The sequence below is a fragment of the Mustelus asterias genome, chromosome 5, assembly GCF_964213995.1.
Source record: "Mustelus asterias chromosome 5, sMusAst1.hap1.1, whole genome shotgun sequence".
In the NCBI taxonomy this organism is placed as follows: Eukaryota; Metazoa; Chordata; class Chondrichthyes; order Carcharhiniformes; family Triakidae; genus Mustelus; species Mustelus asterias.
This window is the reverse complement of record NC_135805.1, coordinates 41,888,991-41,912,371: the sequence shown is the minus strand read 5'-3', so window position 1 is coordinate 41,912,371 and position 23,381 is coordinate 41,888,991. Positions and strand designations below refer to the sequence as shown.

Sequence of the window (23,381 nt, the reverse complement as noted above, 5' to 3'; positions counted from 1 at the left end):
CAGGCTAAACATAGACAAGAAAACCTTTTGCTGATTACCATGTAGACACAGCCCCCCCATCCCTCAGCTGAATCAGTACGCCTGCATTGTTGAATGCCGTTTGGAGGAAGCACCAAGGGTGGCAAAGGTGCAGAATGTACTCTTGGTGGGGGACTTCAATGTCCATCACTAAGGGTGGCTTGATAGCACCACTACTGACCTAGCTGGTCGAGTCATAAAGGACATAGCTGGGACTGCCATAGGTGGTGAGGAACCAACAAGAGGCAAAAACATACCTGGCCTTATCCTCACCAACCTGCCTACCGCAGATGTATCTGTCCATGACAGTAGCAGGAGAAGTGACCACTGCACAGCCTTTGTGGAGATGAAAACCTGTCTTCACATTGAGCAGACCCTCCATTGTGTTGTGTGGCACTACCATTGTGCTAAATGCAACAGATTTCAAATAGATCTAGCAATGCAAGACTGGGCACCCATGATGGAAGGCAAGGTCGCACATGGGTTCTGCTGCAGTGGTCTCACATGGACTGTGATGGACAAGCCTGGAGAAGAAGGTTGATGGGAGTACACACACAAAGGCTTGGTGCAGTGCAAAAGCTCTGGAAAGCCTGTTGTCAATGTCAAGGAACATGGAGATGTCTGGTTCCAATTTGGACAGGACTTTGTGCAGAGTTTTGGAGCACATCCAACAGGTGAGTATCTCCATCAGCAAACTGGTGGAAAGAACCATTATTCAGCATTTGATGGCTGTACATCGGCATCCATTACAGCACAAACAACTTTCACCAGAGGTTGGAGTGCTGCAGTGTAAGCCTGGGCTGCTTTTTGTACAATCTTAGCTAACTGCCATCATGGTTCTGGATGCCTGCGTTCAAAGGGGATTCCAGGATATCACATTGATTCATCAATCTATTCTCCCAAACGTTGTGACTGGGAAAGTGGCAGTGGCTCCTCCTGTCATTTTGGCTGTGCCTTTGCTGTTGCCTAGCAATCAGCCAGCCCAAGCTGAGATAGCGCTCTCTGAGGTTGAGGCTCTGGGCCCAGAGCTGCAAGGACTCCCACCAAGAAAATGTGCTGTCTCCTCAACTGACAGCAGCCACGCCGTAGCCATAGGGGAACCATCCCATGGAAATACTAGGATAGGTTAACTCAGTAAGAAAATGCAGAAGAGTGATTAGTCTATTGTTGTACATTGTACATCATGATTTATACATTTGTGTTAGAATGGGTATTCCGTCTGGGCTTTTATTTTTGTATCGTGGGAAGGAGGAGGCTATGATAGTCAATGATGGGGAAAGGCATTGAGTGTAGGATTGTTGGTGAGTGGGGAGATCTGGTTGAGGTTATTGTTTTGGTTCATTAAATATTTGATTGTGTAGAGTCTGGGTAGAAAGGGGCTGTCTCCCTCTTCCTGTTTCTCTATTTCCTCCTTCTCTTCCAACTCCTTGTGCTCCTGCTTCCCAGCTTCTTGCCTGACAAGGGCTGTTCACTCATGATGGTGAGGTTGTGTAGCATACAGCATACCATACCTTGAGTATTGCATGCTTCCTCCAGAGCTGTCCAGACAGCAAAAACGTTGTTTGAGTATATGCCGATGGTGTACCTCATAGGGCCTGATTTTACTAAAACTTCGCGGTAAAGTTGGGCGTCGGGCCTTTAACGCGATCTGCACCCGAATCCGAGCAGATCGCGCCTTTACCGACACCCGATTCGGGCGCGGGTCTGGCCCACGCATGCATTTAAATCGACTTAATGAACCGTGCACCCAACTCTACCGCCAAATCCCACTTTACCGTCTTCTGGCCCGATCCGCGTCCGCGCTGTAACCGACCTGCAAAATAAAAGTCTGAAGTCGCTGCTGCAACCTCCGGAGAGCGGGGTCAGAGACTGCAACGGCTCTCTGACCCAGGTCATCCTCTGGTTGAGGAGGAGAGGGGGTGGGAGGTCTCATCCCCTGAGGGGGGGCGGGGGGGGGGGGGGGTGGTGGTGGGAGGAGAGGGGGTATGACGTATCATCCCCTTGGGGGGGGGGTGGTGGGAGGAGAGGGGGTGTGACATCTCATCCTCTGGGGCGGGGGGTGGGGGGGGGGGAGGGTGTGTGACGTATCATCCTCTGGTCGGGGAGGTTCCGCTGCCTGTCTGTGGCCGATCCCTCCTGGCACCATCACTGGAACACTACCAGCCACAGATTACTCTACCCTGCAAGTGCGATAGAGCGGGAGAGATGGTTGTGGCTGGTAGTGTACCAGTGATGGTGCCAGGAGGGATCGGCCGCAGACAGGCAGCGGAACCCCCCCCAACCAGAGGATGATACGTCACACCCCCTCTCCACCCTCCCCCCCCGCAAGGGATGATACGTCACACCCCCTCTCCACCCCCCCGCCCCCCCCGCCCCCCCAGGGGATAATACGTCACATCCCCTCTCCACCCCCCCGCCTCCCCGGGGATGATCAGTCACACCCCCTCCCCTCCCACTCCCCCAGAGGATGATACGTCACACTTCCTCTCCTCCCCTGACCAGGGGATGATGCGTCAGACCCCCTCTCCACTCCCCCCCCTCTCCCCCCCCCCGAGGGGATGGTCGGTCATACCCCCTCCCCTCCCATCCCCCCCACTTCCCTCGCCTCCCGACCAGAGGATGAACGTCAGAGAGCCGCGTTCTCCGCTTTCTGCTTTTTTTCTCGCGCCCAGGCGTGCTGTCAGATTTTTTTTGAACTGCGTATACGCAGTTCAGAGCTCCGATCGGTCCACCAGCACTAAGCCCCGCCCACAGCGCGAATCGGACTGGAGCTGGCAAAACGCGTATGGGCGCGCTGGAAAGAGGATTCCAGGCTCGGATCTATTTGACACCCAGATCCGGCACTTAGACTCAAAATGGTAAAATTCCCCCCATAGTGTTCTAGTTTAAGATTAAAGTTTATTTATTAATGTCACAAGTAGGCTTACATTAACATTGCAATGAAGTTACTGTGAAAATCCCCCAGTCGCCACACTCCGGCACTTATTCAGGTACAGAAGGAGAATTTAGCATGGTCAATGCCCCTAACCAGTCTTTCGGACTGTGGGAGGAAATCCAAGCAGACACAGGAAGAACTTGCAGACTCCATACAAAGAACAAAGAACAAAGAACAGTACAGCACAGGAAACAGGCCCTTCGGCCCTCCAAGCCTGTGCCGCTCCTTGGTCCAACTAGACCAATCGTTTGTATCCCTCTATTCCCAGGCTGCTCATGTGACTATCCAGGTAAGTCTTAAACAATGTGAGCGTGTCTGCCTCCACCACCCTACTTGGCAGCGCATTCCAGGCCCCCACCACCCTCTGTGTAAAAAACATCCCTCCAATATCTGAGTTATACTTCGCCCCTCTCACCTTGAGCCCGTGACCCCTCGTGAACGTCACTTCTGATCTGGGAAAAAGCTTCCCACCGTTCACCCTATCTATCCCCTTCATAATCTTGTACACCTCTATTAGATCTCCCCTCATTCTCCATCTTTCCAGGGAGAACAACCCCAGTTTACCCAATCTCTCCTCATAGCTAAGACCCTCCATACCAGGCAACATCCTGGTAAACCTTCTCTGCACACTCTCTAATGCCTCCACGTCCTTCTGGTAGTGCGGCGACCAAAACTGGATGCAGTACTCCAAATGTGGCCTAACCAGCGTTCTATACAGCTGCATCATCAGACTCCAGCTTTTATACTCTATACCCCGTAGGGATATAAGGCAAGCATACCATATGCCTTCTTCACCACCTTCTCCACCTGTGTTGCCACCTTCAAGGATTTATGGACTTGCATACCTCTGTGTTTCTATACTCGTGATGACTCTGCCATTTATTGTACAGCTCCTCCCTACATTATTTCTTCCAAAATGCATCACTTCGCATTTATCCGGATTAAATTCCATCTGCCACCTCTCCACCCAATTTTCCAGCTTATCTATATCCTGCTGTATTGCCCGACAATGCTCATCACTATCTGCAAGTCCAGCCATCTTCGTGTCATCCGCAAACTTGCTGATAACACCAGCTACACCTTCTTCCAAATCATTTATATATATCACAAATAGCAGAGGTCCCAGTACAGAGCCCTGCGGAACATCACTGGTCATAGACCTCCAGCCGGAAAAAGACCTTTCGACCGCTACCCTCTGTCTCCCATGGCCAAGCCAGTTCTCCACCCATCTAGCCACTTCTCCTTGTATCCCATGAGCCTTAACCTTCTTAACCAACCTGCCATGTGGGACTTTGTCAAATGCCTTACTGAAATCCATATAGACGACATCCACGGCCCTTCCTTCGTCAACCGTTTTTGTCACTTCCTCAAAAAACTCCACCAAATTTGTAAGGTACGACCTCCCTCTTACAAAACCATGCTGTCTGTCACTAATGAGATTGTTCCGTTCTAAATGAACATACATCCTGTCTCTAAGAATCCTCTCCAACAACTTCCCTACCACGGACGTCAAGCTCACCGGCCTATAATTTTCTGGGTTATCCCTGCTACCCTTCTTAAACAACGGGACCACATTCGCTATCCTCCAATCCTCAGGGACCTCATCTGTGTCCAAAGAAGCGACAAAGATTTCTGTCAGAGGCCCAGCAATTTCATCTCTCGTCTCCCTGAGCAGTCTAGGATAGATGCCATCAGGCCCTGAGGCTTTGTCAGTTTTAATGTTCCCTAAAAAACCTAACACTTCCTCCCTTGTAATGGAGATTTTCTCGAACGGGTCAACACCTCCCTCCGAGACACTCCCGGTTAACACGCCCCTCTCCTTCGTGAATACCGATGCAAAGTATTCATTTAGGATCTCCCCTATTCCCTTGGGTTCTAAGCATAATTCCCCTCCTTTGTCCCTGAGAGGTCCGATTTTCTTCCTGACAACTCTTTTGTTCCTAATGTATGAATAGAATGCCTTAGGATTCTCCTTAATCCTGCCTGCCAAGAACATCTCGTGACCTCTTTTTGCCCTTCTAACTCCTCGTTTGAGTTCTTTCCTACTCTCTCTGTATTCCTCCAGAGCTCCATCTGTTTTCTGTTGCCTGGACTTAACGTATGCCTCCCTTTTCATTTTAATCAGATCCTCAATTTCCCTGGTTATCCACGGCTCTCGAATCTTACCTTTGCTATCTTTCCTTTTTACAGGCACATGCCTATCCTGCAGCCTTATCAATAGTTCCTTAAAAGACTTCCACATGCCAGACGCGGACTTACCCTCGAACGTCCTCTCCCAATCAATGTCCACCAATTCCTGCCTAATCCGGCTATAGTTAGACTTTCCCCAATTTAGCACCCTGCCCGTAGGACAGCACTCATCCTTGTCCATTACTATCCTAAAGTTAACAGAGTTGTGGTCACTATTTGCCACATGTTCCCCTACCGAAACTTTGACGACCTGACCAGGCTCATTTCCCAGAACTAAGTCCAGCATAGCCCCCTCTCTAGTCGGGCTATCTACATACTGTTCCAAAGAACCTTCCAGTATGCATTTTACAAATTCCTCCCTGTCTGGAAACCCAGCTCTAAGCACTTTCCAGTCTATACCAGGGAAATTAAAGTCCCCCACTACAACAACCCTATTTTTTCTGCACCTATCCAGAATCTCCTAACATAGCCTTTCCTCCACTTCCCATGGGCTGTTGGGTGGTCTGTAGTACACCCCCAGCATAGTGACTGCACCCTTCCTATTTCTGAGTTCCACCCACAGTGACTCAGTACATGACCCCTCTAAGTTGTCGACCCTCTGCACCGCGGTAATATGCTCCCTAACTGTGGTGAACCATCGTTGGTTCCCACTAGATAGTACTGAGCCAGGGTCTGGCCAGTACTACAAGTATGTATATATGTTGCTGTTGGGGTTAGGGATGGGTTGTTCTACTTGTTGCTGTTGGGGTTAGGGTTGGGCTGTTACACCTTGTATTATAGTTATTGTGGTACATCCCAGTCGGGCTCCGCCTCCTGGGAGAGGTATAAAGGTGTCTGCTCTGTCTGGGACCCCTCAGTCTGGGATCGTGTATATAATTAGTAGCTTTGTTGTAACAGCAAATAAAAGCCTTTATTTCCTGAGCATCTCAAGCCTCGTGTGTGATAACGCGCATCAATTTTATTTGCTGTTAAGTAAACTCTCGTTGGAAAAAAAAACGATACAGAGAGTATGGAGCAGATATTGAAACCAGAACGTCTTACACTGGATCCACGTGCGGCGGGCGCCTCTAACACCTTCGACCACTGGTTGAAATGTTTTGAGGACTACCTGGCAGCCTCCGCAGCGGTCACCACAGATGATGACAGACTCCGGGTCCTCCATGCGAGGGTAAGCGACACCGTCTACCTCGCGATCCGTGCGGCCACCGACTACACAAAGGCTCTCGAGCTTCTTAAGAAGCGTTATATTAAACCGCCCAACGAAATGCATGCTCGATACCTCTTAGCCACTCGACGACGGCAGCCCGGCGAAACGACGGAAGAATACGCGAACGAGCTCCTACAGCTAGCCAGGGGCTGTAACTGCAAAGCAGTGTCGGCAGACCAGAACATGAACGACCTCGCTCGAGATGCGTTTGTGGCGGGAATCGGATCATCTTACATCCGACTCAGACTGCTGGAGAAAGGTAATCTTGACCTCACTAAGGCAATAGAACTGGCGGATATGTTGGAGACGGCCTCCAAAAGCCTAGTATTGTATCCTGAAGACCACGTGGAGACAACGTGGCAGGAGCAGTCGCTGATCCCTCCTCGTCCCTCGGGTTCGAAAAGCTGCGTAATGGCGTGCTCACACTCGGGCCAGACGACGGCAGCAGCTCTGGGCGGCCCGCGGTGTTACTTCTGTGGGGGAGCGAAGCATACTCGGCAACGGTGTCCCGCTAAAGCTGTGTTGTGCTCCGCCTGCGGTAAGAAGGGGCACTATTCGAAAGTGTGCCGATCTAAATCTGCTTCTCGGAACAGCAGTGCGGCCTGCGATTCCTTGGAGCCCGGTTCTTCGTCGTCGGCATCGTCGAGGGTTTCGTCCACGTGCGAGGCCAGGACGACGCCATTACGGTCGACGGAGTCGGAGATGTGTGACCACCAGGGGTCGCTGAGTTTGGCGCCATCACCCACGTGCAACCTATGGGAGCGGCCATGTCGGTCGGCACCGACCGCGAACGACCAGCAGGGGTCATCCTCGTCAATCTCAGCTGCCTGCAGTGGCGCTCATGAACCAACGGTGGCGTCGATCATCCTGGACCAGGCCAAGCCTCATAGACTTGACAAGTCTATGATGGACATTCAGGTAGACGACCACTTGATTTATTGTCTGTTTGACAGCGGGAGCACTGAGAGTTTTATCCACCCAGACGCTGTGAAGCGGTGTGGACTCCGGATTCAACCTGTCAAACAGACAATTTCTATGGCATCAAGGTCCCAGTCTGTCACCGTGCTAGGGAGTTGCGTGGTAACTTTAACGGTGCAAGGCACGGTTTACGAGCGTTTCAAGCTCCTGGTGTTGCCGCACCTTTGCGTGCCAATACTTCTCGGACTAAATTTCATGGTCCACTTGAGGAGTGTAACCCTACATTACGGTGGGCCACTCCCTTCGCTTTCAGTGGGAGAACAGCAGCCTCCAAATTGCCCAACGCACCCCGCCTGTAGCCTCTCGACGCTGAAGATTACCACACCCTCCCTGTTCCAGAATCTTGTGCCAGGCTGCAAGCCCATTGCGACTAAAAGTAGGCGTTACAGCGCTGAGGATCGGATCTTCATTCGATCTGAAGTTCAGCGGCTCCTCAAGGAAAGGATCATACAACCTAGCGCTAGTCCGTGGAGAGCGCAGGTCGTGGTGGTCAAGAGTGGGAACAAACCCCGGATGGTCATTGACTATAGTCAGACCATTAATAGATACACGCAGCTGGATGCGTATCCCCTCCCGCGCATATCTGACATGGTCAATCAGATTGCGCAGTACCGGGTGTTCTCTACCATAGACCTCAAGTCTGCCTACCACCAACTCCCCATTCGCCCAGAGGACCGACAATACACGGCTTTTGAGGCGGATGGTCGCTTGTATCACTTTCTCAGGGTTCCCTTTGGTGTCACCAATGGGGTCTCGGTCTTCCAGCGTGCTATGGACCGAATGGTGGACCAGAACGGGCTGCGGGCTACCTTCCCGTACCTGGATAACGTCACCATCTGCGGCATGACCAGCAGGACCACGACACAAATCTCCTGAATTTCCTATGCACTGCATCTCGCCTGAACTTGACCTACAACAGGGAGAAGTGTGTATTTCGTACGCGCCGTTTAGCCATCCTCGGATACGTGGTGGAAAACGGGATCATTGTCCCTGATCCAGACCGTATGCGTCCCCTCTTTGAACTTCCCCTGCCCACTAGTGCAAAAGCACTGAGAAGATGCTTAGGCTTCTTCTCTTATTATGCACAGTGGGTTCCCAATTACGTGGACAAAGCCCGTCCGCTCATCAAGTCCACTTCTTTTCCCCTAACACCAGAGGCTCGATTGGCCTTTGATAAACTAAAAGCCGACATTGCGAAAGCTACGATGCATGCTGTTGATGAGTCCATCCCCTTTCAGGTGGAGAGCGATGCATCTGATTTCACCCTGGCCGCCACACTTAATCAGGCGGGCAGGCCCGTCGCATTTTTTTCCCGCACCCTCCAAGGCCCCGAAATTCGGCATTCATCGGTGGAAAAGGAGGCCCAGGCCATTGTGGAGGCCGTCAGTCACTGGCGCCATTACTTGGCGGGAAAACGGTTCACCCTGATCACGGACCAGCGGTCCGTGGCGTTCATGTTTAATAACACGCTGAGGGGCAAGATCAAGAACGACAAGATCTTGCGGTGGAGAATTGAACTCTCCACCGATAACTATGACATCATGTATCGTCCAGGGAAACTCAATGAGCCCTCGGATGCCCTCTCGCGTGGAACATGCGCCAGTATACAGGAGGACCGTTTGCAGGCTCTCCATAATGACCTATGCCATCCTGGGGTCACTCGGCTCTACCACTTTATAAAAGCCCGCAATCTGCCCTACTCGGTGGAACATGTCAGGTCCATAACAAGAAGCTGTCGGGTATGCGTGGAATGCAAACCGCACTTTTACCGACCTGACCGGGCACAATTAGTCAAGGCCACTCGTCCCTTCGAAAGACTGAGTGTCGACTTTAAGGGCCCCCTTCCCTCAACAGATCGGAATGTGTACTTCCTCAACATCATTGATGAGTACTCGAGATTCCCTTTTGTTATTCCCTGCTCTGATACATCCGCTGCCACGGTTATCAAGGCATTCCGTGATCTTTTCACCCTGTTCGGGTACCCCTGCTACATTCACAGCGACAGGGGCTCGTCGTTCATGAGCGATGACTTGAAGCAATACCTGCTCTCATACGGGATTGCCTCTAGTAGAACCACGAGCTACAACCCTAGGGGTAACGGACAGGTGGAACGTGAGAATGCTACAGTCTGGAAGGCTGTCTTACTGGCGTTGAAGTCAAAAAGCCTTCCAGTCTCCCATTGGCAAGAGGTGCTCCCTGATGCGCTCCATTCCATACGCTCACTCCTGTGTACGGCAACCAACGCTACTCCCCATGAGAGGCTGTTTTCATTCCCTCGGAAGTCATCCTCTGGGACCTCATTACCGTCTTGGTTGACGGACTCAGGACCTGTCCTCCTGCGGCGACATGTTAGGGCCCGCAAGTCCGACCCGTTGGTCGAACAGGTCCATCTCCTCCACGCCAACCCTCAGTATGCCTATGTGGCATACCCTGACGGGCGAGAGGACACGGTCTCGATCCGAGACCTGGCGCCAGCAGGGGACGTAGAAACCCTTGTAGCTCCCATACCCCCTGTTACAAACCCCATAACTCTTGTTTCATAGAACATAGAACATAGAACATTACAGCGCAGAACAGGCCCTTCGGCCCACGATGTTGCACCGACCAGTTAAAAAAAAAAACTGTGACCCTCCAACCTAAACCAATTTCTTTTCGTCCATGAACCTATCTACGGATCTCTTAAACGCCCCCAAACTAGGCGCATTTACTACTGATGCTGGCAGGGCATTCCAATCCCTCACCACCCTCTGGGTAAAGAACCTACCCCTGACATCGGTTCTATAACTACCCCCCGGACACGGCGCGGGCAGCATCAGGACCATTACTTAACCCTTTTACTCCCGTGTACAGCTTGCCTGAGTCCAGAGGATGGTCGCCACTTCAGGGCGTGTCGGAACTCCATGGATTACCATCACCTCGGGGTCAACCGGCCCGTGAGACTGTGGAGGAACAGTTGGACATCGCCTTGGGGAGAACGCCACCGCGAGTGCCTACTCCGGTGTCATCGCCGGTATTGAGGAGGTCACAACGACGGTGCGGTCCCCCTGACCGTCTGAACTTATAGACTGATGACAAATCATTCTGTTTTTTGTACCCCGCCGGCCTTTGTCTTCAAAGGAGGGGTGAATGTGGTGAACCATCGTTGGTTCCCACTAGATAGTACTGAGCCAGGGTTTGGCCAGTACTACAAGTATGCATATATGTTGCTGTTGGGGTTAGGGATGGGTTGTTTTACTTGTTGCTGTTGGGGTTAGGGTTGGGCTGCTACACCTTGTATTATAGTTATTGTGGTACATCCCAGTCGGGCTCCGCCACCTGAGAGAGGTATAAAGGTCTCTGCTCTGTCTGGGACCCCTCAGTCTGGGATCGTGTATATAATTAGTAGCTTCGTTGTAACAGCAAATAAAATCCTTTATTTCCTGAGCATCTCAAGCCTCGTGTGTGATAACGCGCATCACTAACTAATATCGCTACTCCCCCACCTTTTTTAGCCCCTCCTCTGTCTCGCCTAAAACACTTATACCCCGGAATATTCAGCTGCCAGTCCTGTCCTTCTTTTAACCAAGTCTCCGTCACCGCAACCACATCCAAATTCCGCGTAAGCATTAAGGTCCTAAGTTCGTCTGTCTTACCTGTTACGCTCCTCGCATTGAAGCAGATGCACTCCAGACCTCCAGGCCCACTCAGGTCATCCTCCTCCAGAGTGCTCCTCTTCTTAGCTAGCCTTGCCCTGGCCCCCAGCTCAACCCCAGCCTCAGTACTTACTGACCTACTGTTTTGTTCCCCACCCCCCTGCCACACTAGTTTAAATCCTGCCGAAACACTCTAGCAAAACTCCCAGCCAGGATATTTGCTCCCTTCCAGTTGAGGTGTAACCCATCCTTTCTGTACAGTTGCCATCCTGACTTGAAGACTTCCCAGTTATCTATGAATTTAAAATCCTCCCTGTTGCACCAGTCAGTTAGCCATGCGTCCAACTGTAGAATCTCCCTGTTCCTAACCTCACTTGCACTAGGCACCGGGAGCAGTCCAGAGATTGCTACCCTGGAGGCCTTACTTTTTAGCTTAGCACCCATCTCCCTGAATTTCTCTCGTATTTGGAGTACTGTGAGCAATTTTGGGCCCCACACCTCAGGAAGGACATACTGGCACTGGAGCGGGTCCAGCGGAGATTCACACGGATGATCCCAGGAATGGTAGGCCTGACATACGATGAACGTCTGAGGATCGTGGGATTATATTCATTGGAGTTTAGGAGGTTGAGGGGAGATCTGATAGAAACTTACAAGATAATGAACGGCTTAGATAGGATGGACGTAGGGAAGTTGTTTCCATTAACAGGGGAGACTAGGACGCGGGGGCACAGCCTTAGAATAAAAGGGAGTCACTTTAGAACAGAGATGAGGAGAAATTTCTTCAGCCAGAGAGTGGTGGGTCTGTGGAATTCATTGCCACAGAGGGCTGTGGAGGCCGAGACGTTGAGCGTCTTCAAGACAGAAATTGATAAATTCTTGATTTCTCGAGGAATTAAGGGCTATGGGGAGAGAGCGGGTAAATGGAGTTGAAATCAACCATGATTGAATGGTGGAGTGGACTCGATGGGCCGAATGGCCTTACTTCCGCTCCTATGTCTTATGGTCTTATGGTCTTATGGTATGACCCCCCTGCTCTTCCTACCTACATCATTTTCACCAATGTGTATAATTACGTCCGTTTGACTACCTTCCTTTTTTAATATGCTTCCTACCCTCTCGGAGACATCCAGTATCCCGGCACCAGGGAGGCAGACTACCATCCTGAATTCTCGTTCACTCCCACAGAACCGCTTGTCCGTGCCTCTGACCATTGCGTCCCCCACCACGATCGCTCTCCTAAACCCCTTCTTTCCCTTCCGGACCCCTGAGCCTGTCTCTGTGCAGGCGATCTGGTCCTCGTGGCTTACCCCTGGAGGGTCATCCCCCTCCACAGAATCCAAAACAATATACCTATTTTGGAGGGGAACAACCACAGGGGATCCCTCCACAGACTGCTCACTTCCTTCCCTTATCCCATCTGTTGCCCATTCCTTTCTTTTATGGGAGACTGCCACTGGGGTACTTTCTGGCACATCACCCTTCTGACTATTACCCCTCCTAACTGTGACCCACGTGTCTTCCTGCCGAGACCCTGGTGTCACTACCTGACTATAACTTCTATCTATTAATCTCTCATGTTCCCTAACTAAACTGAGGTCATCGAGCCGCAGCTCCAGCTCCCTTACACGATCCCTCAGGAGTTGCAGTTCCACGCATCTGGCACAGATATGGACTTCCGGGAGGCAAGTCGTCTCCAGGAACTCCCACATCCCACACCGAATGCAGTATACTGGCCTCCCACTCATACCTGCCATTTCCTTTTTAGTTTTTGGAAGATCAAACAAAAAGGGGGAGAACAGAAGAAAAAACAAACAACCTTCCTCGCCTCCGCCGAAGCCCAGTGAGCCAAAGCCCTTACAACCCTTACACGGACAGTGACCCAAGCAGGGAATCGAACCCGGGTCCCTGGCGTTGTGAGGCAGCAGCGCTAACCACTGTGCCGCCCTGCAGCAGGCTTCTGGGTTTCAGACTGGAGTTAAATGTCATCTGTGAGTGTGGAAACCTTGTTGCTTAATTGCCCTTTGAATTGCCCTGGTGGGTCAAGTATAGCTGGCACAGAAGATTGCCACAAGAGTGAATGAATCCTGACCATTGTCTGGATATGAGGCCTTGACTTTCCTGTAGCCATACACCAGATGCACACTTCGAGTATGAAATTCCTATTGGTTCAGGGTTGACATGAAGCACAACTTGTGTGTAGTCACAGGCTGATGGACTTGCATTTTCCTGCTAGTGTAATGTTGCAGCTCTCTTGAAACTGCCAATTTTGTCAAAACATCCTGAATATTCAATGTTAAGTTATGAACAAGGGTGATACTACTACTAGTTTCCGTGATTGATCTTCCTTGTGATGTCTGACTGATTCCATGGATTGCAACTAGTGATTGGTCATGACATGCTGGTAGACCTGCAATTGCTGGGCCGACCACAAAGTAGAACATCTAAGACAATCAGAAAAATTGATTGTATTTTACTCCAGGACAATGGATCCTCCACATGAAATTAATGAATTGTTGTACCCTGAAAGTTTCACAGTATTAGGTTTCCCCATGGTATTCCACATCTGTGGATTCATCTCCTTTAGAATTCACAGAGGTAGTATGTTGTGTTATGGGGATGTGTTGTTTTATCGAGAAAGATACATGGCGGGATTTTCTGCTGCATGTTTTGCGGTGGCGAATGTAGCCTGTCGTTGGCCGCTAGTGGGATCTTCTGCTTCCACTGCTGTCAATGGGGTTTTCCAATGTTTGCATCCTCTGCCGCAGGGGAACCTGTGGCAAAGGCTCGCTGTTGGCAGGACCGGATGATCCCACTGGCAGGAATGGCAGGAAAATCTCCCTCATTATTTCTAATGCCTTCTTTTTCTAGTTGGATTTTTAATAATCTGTAATCTCTTAAAACAATGGAAGGATTGCCAGCCAACTGAATGTACAACTTACATTCCACCCCCAAATGGGATGAAAAGCAGCAGACGCAAACCCACATGTTTCCCATGAGATTGATGGTGTAAAACACGTGCTTACTGCTCTTCATCTCATTGTGCACATCATTGTGATTTTTCTGGTTTGTCTATCAGCTCATCTATGTTTCTGATGGAATGCTGAATGTTCATTCTTATTGTTTGAAGCTACTTATTGTGTACAGTCTGTTTGAATAAGTGCATGGCTCTTTTCAGATGCATCAGCCTTTGCTCTAGTGCACTGCAACTACCAATGGCCCTTTCTGCCACATGCCTTGCAGAGTTGATTAAAATCTGGGCATTTCCTTGGTGTATGCAGCAAGCCACACCTTCCACATGTTTGCTAGTTTTGGGTGTTCTACTAAGTGCGTTAACAATTGAAGGTGTATTTTTGGACCTGCAAGCTTTTTGACCTGTGAGAACTGCTTTATATTTATGTCCCTGTTTGAGCAGATCTTTGTGGAATGCTTCCAGGGGAGTGGATGCGATCATCAATTCTGTCTGCGGGCTCGGGATTTGAAAAACCACAGTACATGCCCTTTTCTCTGCATCTACTGATGAAGTGACCGATGGATTCTTCAGGCTGTGTCAAAATGAGATGTACTCTTGTTGATGAATGAATATAAAAAGTGATTCTGAAGCAGTTTTTCAATGTAGTCCATATCTTTTGGGGATTTTTTACCCCATCTCCTGTTAATCGTGACGTATTCAACCTGTGTAGACCTTCATTCCCAAATAGTCAAATTTTTATGTCTTGCTTGTCTGGTTCAGACACACCAAAATCATGAAGCGATAACTTCTACATGCTGGTTAAACATTTTGAATTGGGATAGAAGGTCAGCAGCATTCTGAATCAAACTGGGGAAGTTTATGGACATTCTGTGATGCACTATCAACACCCAGAGATGGAATCTGGAATAATAGGCTTTTATTAACTATAAAAGGGAACTAACTCTACAGTAAACTCTAACCGAGGGACCGGACCAGAATGAGGCGAAGGGGAGGAGCAGCCACCTTTATACCCCAGTGAACAGGGGAGGAGCCTCAGGCAGTAGGGGTGTGTCCAGTCATCAGAACATAACAGTGGTTATCAGGACATAACAGTGGTTTACCACATTCTGAAAGTATCCCTTTGACCTTCCTTCTTTTGTAGTAACATTGGAGGACACTGTGGAAACAATAGGCTTAGTGGCTGCGTGGCCTTTCCTCATCCCAGGTTTTCTTATGTTCGTATGAATTGTAAAAGCCACCATTACTAGAATTGTAGGGATGATGATGGGGGGCAGTACAAATTTAACTTAAGGATGACAGTACATATGTGACCAGTGGTTTATGGATTGTTTTATAGAACCATAGAATCATACAGTATAGAAGAGATCTTTCATGAGCTGAAAGGTTTAAGGCAGGTGTCTTCCAGATGCTAGGCTAACACCCAGCTTCTTATTTATTTTGTTTTAAACTCAAATAATATTACTGAAAAGAGAGACATGTTGCCAAAGCTTTTTGTCTTGCATTCAACAGATGTTTAATTGAGGAGCCTATAATTCCCCTCCGCTTTCTCCATGGCAACACTTTAGCCAATCGGAGTCAATTTGCCAACCAATCAGCACTCTTTTCTCTTGCAGTGTCAATTATTGTTATCATTCAAAATGTTGGCATTCTTGTATTTATCCTGATGAGTGCAAGGCACCAAGTTTTGGCAAAACTCAAATAACTAATATTTACAACTTAGCTCAGTAGATAGAAGCAATGCAACATTTTGCTTTTCATTACACACATTTTATGTACAAGGGCACTGCCTAGTTGGCCCACTTCCAGTTGCTACATCTGACCTTTGCTGACACTATGTCAGATTCAACACAGGTCAGCAAAGTCCTGACACAGGGAGTTATCCTTTCCTCTGGTGCCAAGAGCCATGTTTGGGTAGGCAGAGGTACCACCTCCAAAAAGCCACCCAGAATCCTTGATATGAGGCCAAGCCCTTCCAGTAGACTTCCAGCAGAGTTATGGTAAACCTGCATGTGTTTGCCAAATCACGGCCATTTTCATTTGCCTCTTAAACAGTAAGGGAAAATATTATAAAGCAACTCATGTATTTTCTCTGCAGCAACGTTAAGAGGAAGGCTCCCTTTAGCAAATGTTTCCACTTTCCAAACATACTATAAAGTGCATTCCTTAACATGAAAAAAATCTTTTAAATGGGACATTTCTATTTAAAAATAGAATTGTACAACAATAGTGTATAAATAAGCTAGTAATTCTGAGGACTGAATAATTTCATGTACCGTTTTACCAGTACTCAGCAGATAATATGCATTGAGTTGAAGAAAAACGGTGCATAATGTAACATTTACTGCCCAGTATTGCTTGGGGAGACCATAAGAATGGCTGGCATGTGCAATGAAACTACATTATTGGTGGGTTGAGAGGGGAATAATTTGTGTTTGGTGATAAGACACATTGTGAACATGGTGCAAGAAATAAATAGCCTACAATACTACCATGCCTTGATATTCGTAAGAATACAATGAAGCAAATTGAGCAAATACTTCAAATCATTTCCTAATTTAATTATGGGCATCTTTGTTCCAAGTTGCAAGAGACAATGTTTAATGGTAATAAGCAAAGCAGGGCAGGCGGTTAAAAAAGAATCATACCAGTGACTTCTTGGGTTCACCAATTCTTCCAACATATGCCATATCTCCCTTTAAAGTTCTACAGGTATCTTCGTAAAAATGTCCTTCTGAGCATTAAATCATGCAACAACTTGCACGAAGCTCACCGACACACTGCTTCGTTTAACTGACACATCATAAAGTTTTACACATTCAGTCACCCAGATAATTACACAATTAAATTTCACTCAGTACAGCTGAAGCAGGGATAATGAAATTTCCATTGGTGTAGCCTTACATCTCTGGGTGTCAGAGGTCAACTTCCTGTTTGGATAAGGGTCAGTTTAAAGAGGATTTCTGATGGGCTTTTACTTCAATTGAGCATAGAAAAACGGCTGTGGCGGTATTTCAATTTGTCGGACTCGATGGAAGCAGCAGATGCTGGAAGTGTGCTGAAGCCATTCAGTGAGCAGCTCTCAATGCAGGTGTTGGTAAGTGTAAGTATAGGTGGGCCACGCTGTGTTAAAAGCTCCCTGGCCCCGATTTTAAGACTCCCCATCTGGAAGGGTGTGAGGTGGGTGAGCAGTTAAAATCAGGGGAATCCATTTATTGCCCCGTTCCCACTGTCACCTCAAAATACAACCCCCAGTTTCGATGGAGCGGCTTCCCCTGGAAATGCAGGACGGTGCCTGCCGACTATATTTAAGTCAGGATTCCATAATGTACAGAGGAATCCGGTGTGATGTTTATCTGCGGTGAGGTGGAAGTCCAGCCCGGTGGCTAATTTGCTCAGCAACATCTCGTGGAATTGGCCTCAGGAACTGAATATCTCAAGCATGGGGAAAATTCTAAGTGGCACAGACTGCTAGCATTCTGCCTGCTGAGAAGGACCTGGAGGGAAGAATAAGGAGAGGAGTTAGGATGGAATCGGTGGGCTTCATAGATTCAGAACAGAAGAAATAGGTGCAGGAGTTAGCCATTTGGCCCCTCGAGCTTGCTCCCCCATTCAAGAAGACCATGGCTGATCTGAAGATATGCATCAGAACATCATTTGGTCAAGCTAAGCTTAGTGATTGTGTTTTTTTAGTGCCCAATGAGGAGGTGTAAGCAAAAGCCCTGTTCAGTGAAGCCCCCAGCATGGTAATGGTCAAACGCACCCAGCTCTGTCAGTCCTCCGCATTGTAAGGTTAGATGATTATCCCTAGTGACCTTGTGCATCATTTTCACCTGTGGGAAGAGAGGACAAGATTTATTGGTTGACTACAGAAAGGGAGTGTAGCCCTGAAAGTGAGAAAAAACAAATGTGCAAGCATTTCTCTTGAACCCAGAGCGATTCAGAAGCATTAGTGCTACGAACTAAACCACAACCAACACTGACAGCTTCCGTTAATTCATTTGAGTGTTCCACAGACTCATTAAATTTAAATTTGCTCCGCTTAAATACACAAACTATCATTTACCATTTTCTATTTTATTTTAGTTTGTGTGCTTGTAATAATGTTTTCTTAATTTAAGACTTGTTAATTCAACAAATCTGACGATCTGATTCACATTTACACAGGGACTGATCCTCTTCTGTGCAAATTTCACTTATTTATCCAGTAGCCTTGTTAAACGTCCAAAAATTTGTGTTTAGGAAATACGACAGAATTACTGGTTAATATCGTATTCGTCACTGCCCAGCTAACATAGCACTGAGGAAATTCCCAATTCAGCCTACCATATTAAAGCCTAGTACACCAGGCAAAGATAAACTTCTAATTAGAAACTTCCATTATTGAGAAATCTCACATTGTGTAAGAGGGAAAAATAATTACATTTGAAATAAAGAAACATTATGATCTAAATCAATATATCAATTTAGCAAAATTAATCTCTATGGTTTTGTAGGGATGTGAATACCAACTACAACTTGCGTTAGTTTATTTATTAGTGTCACAAGTAGGCTTACATTAACACTGCATTGAAATTATGTGACAATCCCCTAGTCTCCACACTCTGGCACCTGTTCGAATACACTGAGGGAGAATTTAGCATGGCCAACGCACCCAACCAGCACATCTTTTGGACTGTGGAAGGAAACCCACGCAGACACAGGGAGAATGTGAAGACTCCGCACAGACAGTGACCCAAGCCAAGGAATCGAACCTGGGGTCCCTGGTGCTGTGAGGCAGCAGTGCTAACCACTGTGCCACCATGCCACAAAATTATATATAGTGGGTGGGATTTACAGAAATTCCCACTCAAGGTCAACAGACCTTGATTTGTCCATCATATTGGCTGTCCTGCCCACGACGATCCCCATGGTGGGTGGGACCAGAATGGCCTCCTTCTGCACTGTAGGATTTCCATGATTCTATGATCTTTGGATTGTGGGAGGAAACTGGAGCACCTGGAGCAAACCCATCCAGACATGGGGAGAATGAGCAAACACCACACACAGTCATCTGGGCTGGGTCCCTGGAGCTGAGAGGCAGCAATGCCACTGTGCCACACAGGCTTAGGACTGAATAAAGCCTATGAACTAACCGATGACATCATGGACTGATCATGTGACTAAACTCTTAAAGGGACCATGCAATACAAAATAATCTAATATATAACAAATGTTAAGGGTCAAATTCCTTCTCCTTCTTCCTCCATGCACACCCACCTATCCCCAACCATCCATCACCACAATAGCTTATGAAACCCTAACTCTTTAAGTTGAAAAGGAATCCATTCTAACTTGCCTCCATTTCTCCCTTGGGATATGCACGAGGGAGAGGAACCAGATTCCTCTGCTTGCCGCTCTGTCAGCACATCTTATTGGTCACCTCCCTCCTATGCAAGCAGCAGTTAATGGACGTCGACCTGAGGGGCATTAGAGAGTGAAGCAGGAGGAAGAACACAAGGCAAAGAACGAAGTATGAAACTGGAGCTGGAATAGGAGGAGGAAGACGTTGTTCTCTAAACGGTCAGGGCATGATTCTCCTGGGGTGCAGAGTCTGTGGGTCCAGATCTTACGGGTTTTGCTTTAATAAAAAGGACACATACAAAGCATAAAGCAGACATTGGGGCTTCTGAGGGAGGAAATTCCAGCCAGCAGGAGGTTGGGGGTGTGGTATGATTTTGGACCAGTGTGAGGAATGTGAATTTTGTAATAATATAGACAAAAGGCTGCAGCCCTGAGCCCATATTCCAATGATTTCAACATGCTGGCAAACACTTGAAAATTTATTATAGGTTAAATGAACCTGAACAAACGCATGGCCAACACCTGAGGTTACAAAAGATACACACAATATGCTTACTTATTCTTACTTATTCATGAGATATGGACGTTGCTGGTGAGGCATTTTATTACTCAACCCTAATTGCCCGTTAGATGATGGTGGTGAATGATTGTGGTCTGTTTAATGAGCATGCTTTCACATGCTGGGACTTCCAGGATTTTGACCCAGCAATGCAAAATAACACTGATATATCTCCATGCAGGATGCTGTGTGTCTTGGAGTGAACTTACAGGTAGTGGTGTTCCCATTTACCTGTTGCCCTCATCCTTCCAGATGAAAGAGCTTTTGGAAATGCCATCCAAGAAATGAGCTATTGTGCATCTTGTAGATGGTACACAGAGCTGCCATTGTGCTCCAATCGTGGAGAAAGTAGATGTCAATCAAGCAAGTCACATTATCCTGGATGATGCTGAGCTTCTTGAGTGTTGTTGAGCTGCACTCATCCAGGCAAGTGGAGAGTATTCCATCATGTCCCTGATTTGCCTTGTAGCTGGTGGACAGGCTTCGGAGAGTCAGGAGGTGAGTTACTCATTGCAGAATTCCCAGTCTCTGAGCTGCTCTTCCAGCCATAGTATTTATGTGGCTAATCCAGTTAAGTTTCTGTGCAATGGTAACCTCAAGGAAGTTGATGATAGAGAATTCAATGATGGTAATGTCATTGAATGTTAGTCACAAGTAGGCTTTCATTAACACTGCAATGAAGTTACTCTGAAAATCCCCTAATTGCCATGCACTGGCACCTGTTCGGGTACGCTGAGGAAGAATTTAGCATGGCCAATGCACCTAACCAGCACGTCTTTTGGACTGTGGAAGGTGTCACTGGGACACCTTGATGCCACACTTGGTCAAACACTGCCTTGGTGTCAGGGGCAGTCACTGTCACCTCGACTTTGGAATTCAGCTCTTATCTGCATCTTTGGACCAAGATTATAATAAGGTCTGGAACCAATTGTTGCAAAATGCCTCTTGATTGCACTGTCGATGACACATTCCACAACTTTCAAGATTTCTCCAATATTTACTTTCCAACCTATTACTATGATTTTGCATCACTTATGTTGCTAATTGCATTAACCTTATGGTCTCAACATTCAATTACCTTTTACCCACTCTCAATCGTAGTCTTAAGGCTTGGCCCTCGGCTGGTACAGGAACCACCAGTGTTTTATGGTCAAAAGGAGCCATGCCATCAGAGCAATGATAATGATTCTTCAGTTTCACATGATAAAGCAAATCTAAATGCAAACATGTGCCCACTGGCCTTTGAGGACATCTCTTGTAAAAACATTGTACTGTTCATTTATTTCACACGTTCCTGGGAGCAAGGCTAGTATTTATTGTCCATCCTTAATTGTCCTTGGTGAACTGCCTTCCTGAACCACTGCAGTCCGCATGATGCAGCTACACCCACAGTGCTTTTGCAGTCTTTTAATTCGAGGAATTAATGACAGGATATAAAACGGAACATGACATTAGTAATTATTTCACATTAAATGTGAATTTAATGAATTGAGGTGAGGAGAAAGTTCTTCGCCCAGAGTGGTGAATCTGTGGAATTTACGGCCACAGAAAGTAATTGCCAAAACACCTGATTTCAAGAAGAAATTAGATATAGCTCTTGGGGCTAAAGGGATCAAGGGATATGGGAGGAAGAGGGGATCAGAATATTGAATTCGATGATCAGCCATTATCAAAATGAATGGCGGAGCAGTCTCGAAGGGCCGAATGGCCTACTCCTGCTTCTAGTTTCTATGTTTCTATCATCAGCCACATCTTCTGCTGGCAGCATTTGTCACTGGGAACCAGCCCTGGATGGGGGTGACTGAAGATATATGAGTAATGACAGCTTCCAGCGTATCTGACACAAACCTGCAAAATCTGTGTCTGGTGATTCCAGACCCACTGGGCCTTTAGTGAGTGGGAACCTTTCCTCTTGTTAAAAAGCAGCAGCTCCTGCCAGGGAGCTCTTAAAGCCACATGAGTGCAGTCGATGGAATCCTGCAATTGGAATCCTGGAATCTGGAGATTTGCTCCAAATCTTACAGCCCTGGTAACCTGGCTGACATCCTCCCGAGAGAGGTCACAATCGTGAATCTCGTTAAAAACCCCGGGAGGGGGGGCTATACTCGCCAGAGTCCGACAGCTCTGGAACTCTGCACATGCGCAATGGCCCCGATCTGTCAGTCTCCCTGTTTGCTAGCCAGCTCGATCACTGGCCAGCCCGGGACCCCCACAGTGCTGCCCCTCCCAACACCACCATGGTCCAATTGCGGTCCCCAGGACAATTCCCAAGCCAGCCCCAACCACCCCCATCCAGGAGTGCCCCGATGTCCAGCCGACCCCACCTCCCCCTCCCCCCCCGCCCCCCGCAGAGGGGCGATCACCCCACCCCCACTGCTGCACCACAGCAGACCCCCACCACCCACTGAGCCCCCCCCCCCCACCCCGGCAGACCAACCCACCCCTCCGGATGCGAGGCAGACCCCGCTCCCCCTGGCAGAGCACCACCACCATCAGCCCGTCCTGATCACTGGCCTCCCTCTAGCCCAGACCAATCCCAATGCAGAATGGCAGCGGGACCCCCACCCCCACCGATCACCCCTAGACCCGTCCACAATATGCTCCGCCCCCTTGACACTGCCCCGTGCCAAGTTGCCCCCTGGGCATGGGCATTATGCCCTTGGGCAGTACCAGGGACCACAGGATGACACTGCCAGAGTGCCCATGCCTGGGGGCACCACCCCAGCTGCCCAAACCCCCTGAGAGGCCGAAATTGCCCCCTCTTCACTCCAGCAGGGTCACCCGCTTGTTCCCCAAACGTGGGGAGCTACTCTAATCCGGTTGGCAGGGTGAGAGATGCTATCGGGCGCGGCAAGTTCTGTGCCAGGCCGGTAATGACATTTAAAATAGATTAAAAATATATTTAGAACAGATTAAAATCACTGACCTCTCTTCCCGCCGGTTTCCAGTGCGGTATCGACTTTGCTGTTCTGCGAATCCCGCAAAATGGCCGACACGCGATTCTCCCGACCTGACTTGCCAGAAAGTTTGCAGGTCGCGATGGGAGAATCGCCGCCCCCCCCTCAAAGTCTCTGAATGGCAAAACCTTCACTCCAAATGGGTCACCATGTCTTTATTTAAATCTCTAAACTGCTGTGAAGCCAGAAACCATCATCACCTGTTTTCGGAAACAGGCCAGAGGGTTAATATGTCGGATCAGAATTGTAAATTTAGAAATGTAAAGTCTAATAATGCCCAAAATATAGACCTTTAGCAATGTGAAAGTCGTGTGGTCAATTAAAAAAGAAGCAGCTGTCAGTAACAAAGGTGAGGTCCACTGCGACTTTGAGAAGTATGTGGGGGGCGGTGCGGGGGGTTGATGGGGGGGGGGGGGGGGGGGGGGGGTGAGGGGTTGTGGAGGGTGGGGGGGGGGAGGACACCTGGCACTGAAATTACATCACTTTACACATTTTACTTCAGAAGCTTCTCAATTTAAAAAGAACCAAAGTTCTTTTTAAGCTCCCTTTCATTCGACTCTTCTCTTATCTTACGCAGAGAGTGGTTGGGGT

At 48.4% G+C, this 23,381-nt stretch overlaps 1 long non-coding RNA gene across 1 annotated transcript in view; it reads left to right on the top strand.

Moving 5' to 3' along the window:
* The window catches only part of LOC144493486 (uncharacterized), a 154,872-nt gene extending 140,374 nt beyond the window's left edge, over positions 1-14,498 (top strand). The window contains exon 4 of the long non-coding RNA XR_013497754.1: positions 14,376-14,498. This is a non-coding gene — a long non-coding RNA (uncharacterized LOC144493486). The remainder of the gene's footprint in view (positions 1-14,375) is intronic.
* The last annotated feature ends 8,883 nt before the right edge of the window (positions 14,499-23,381 follow it).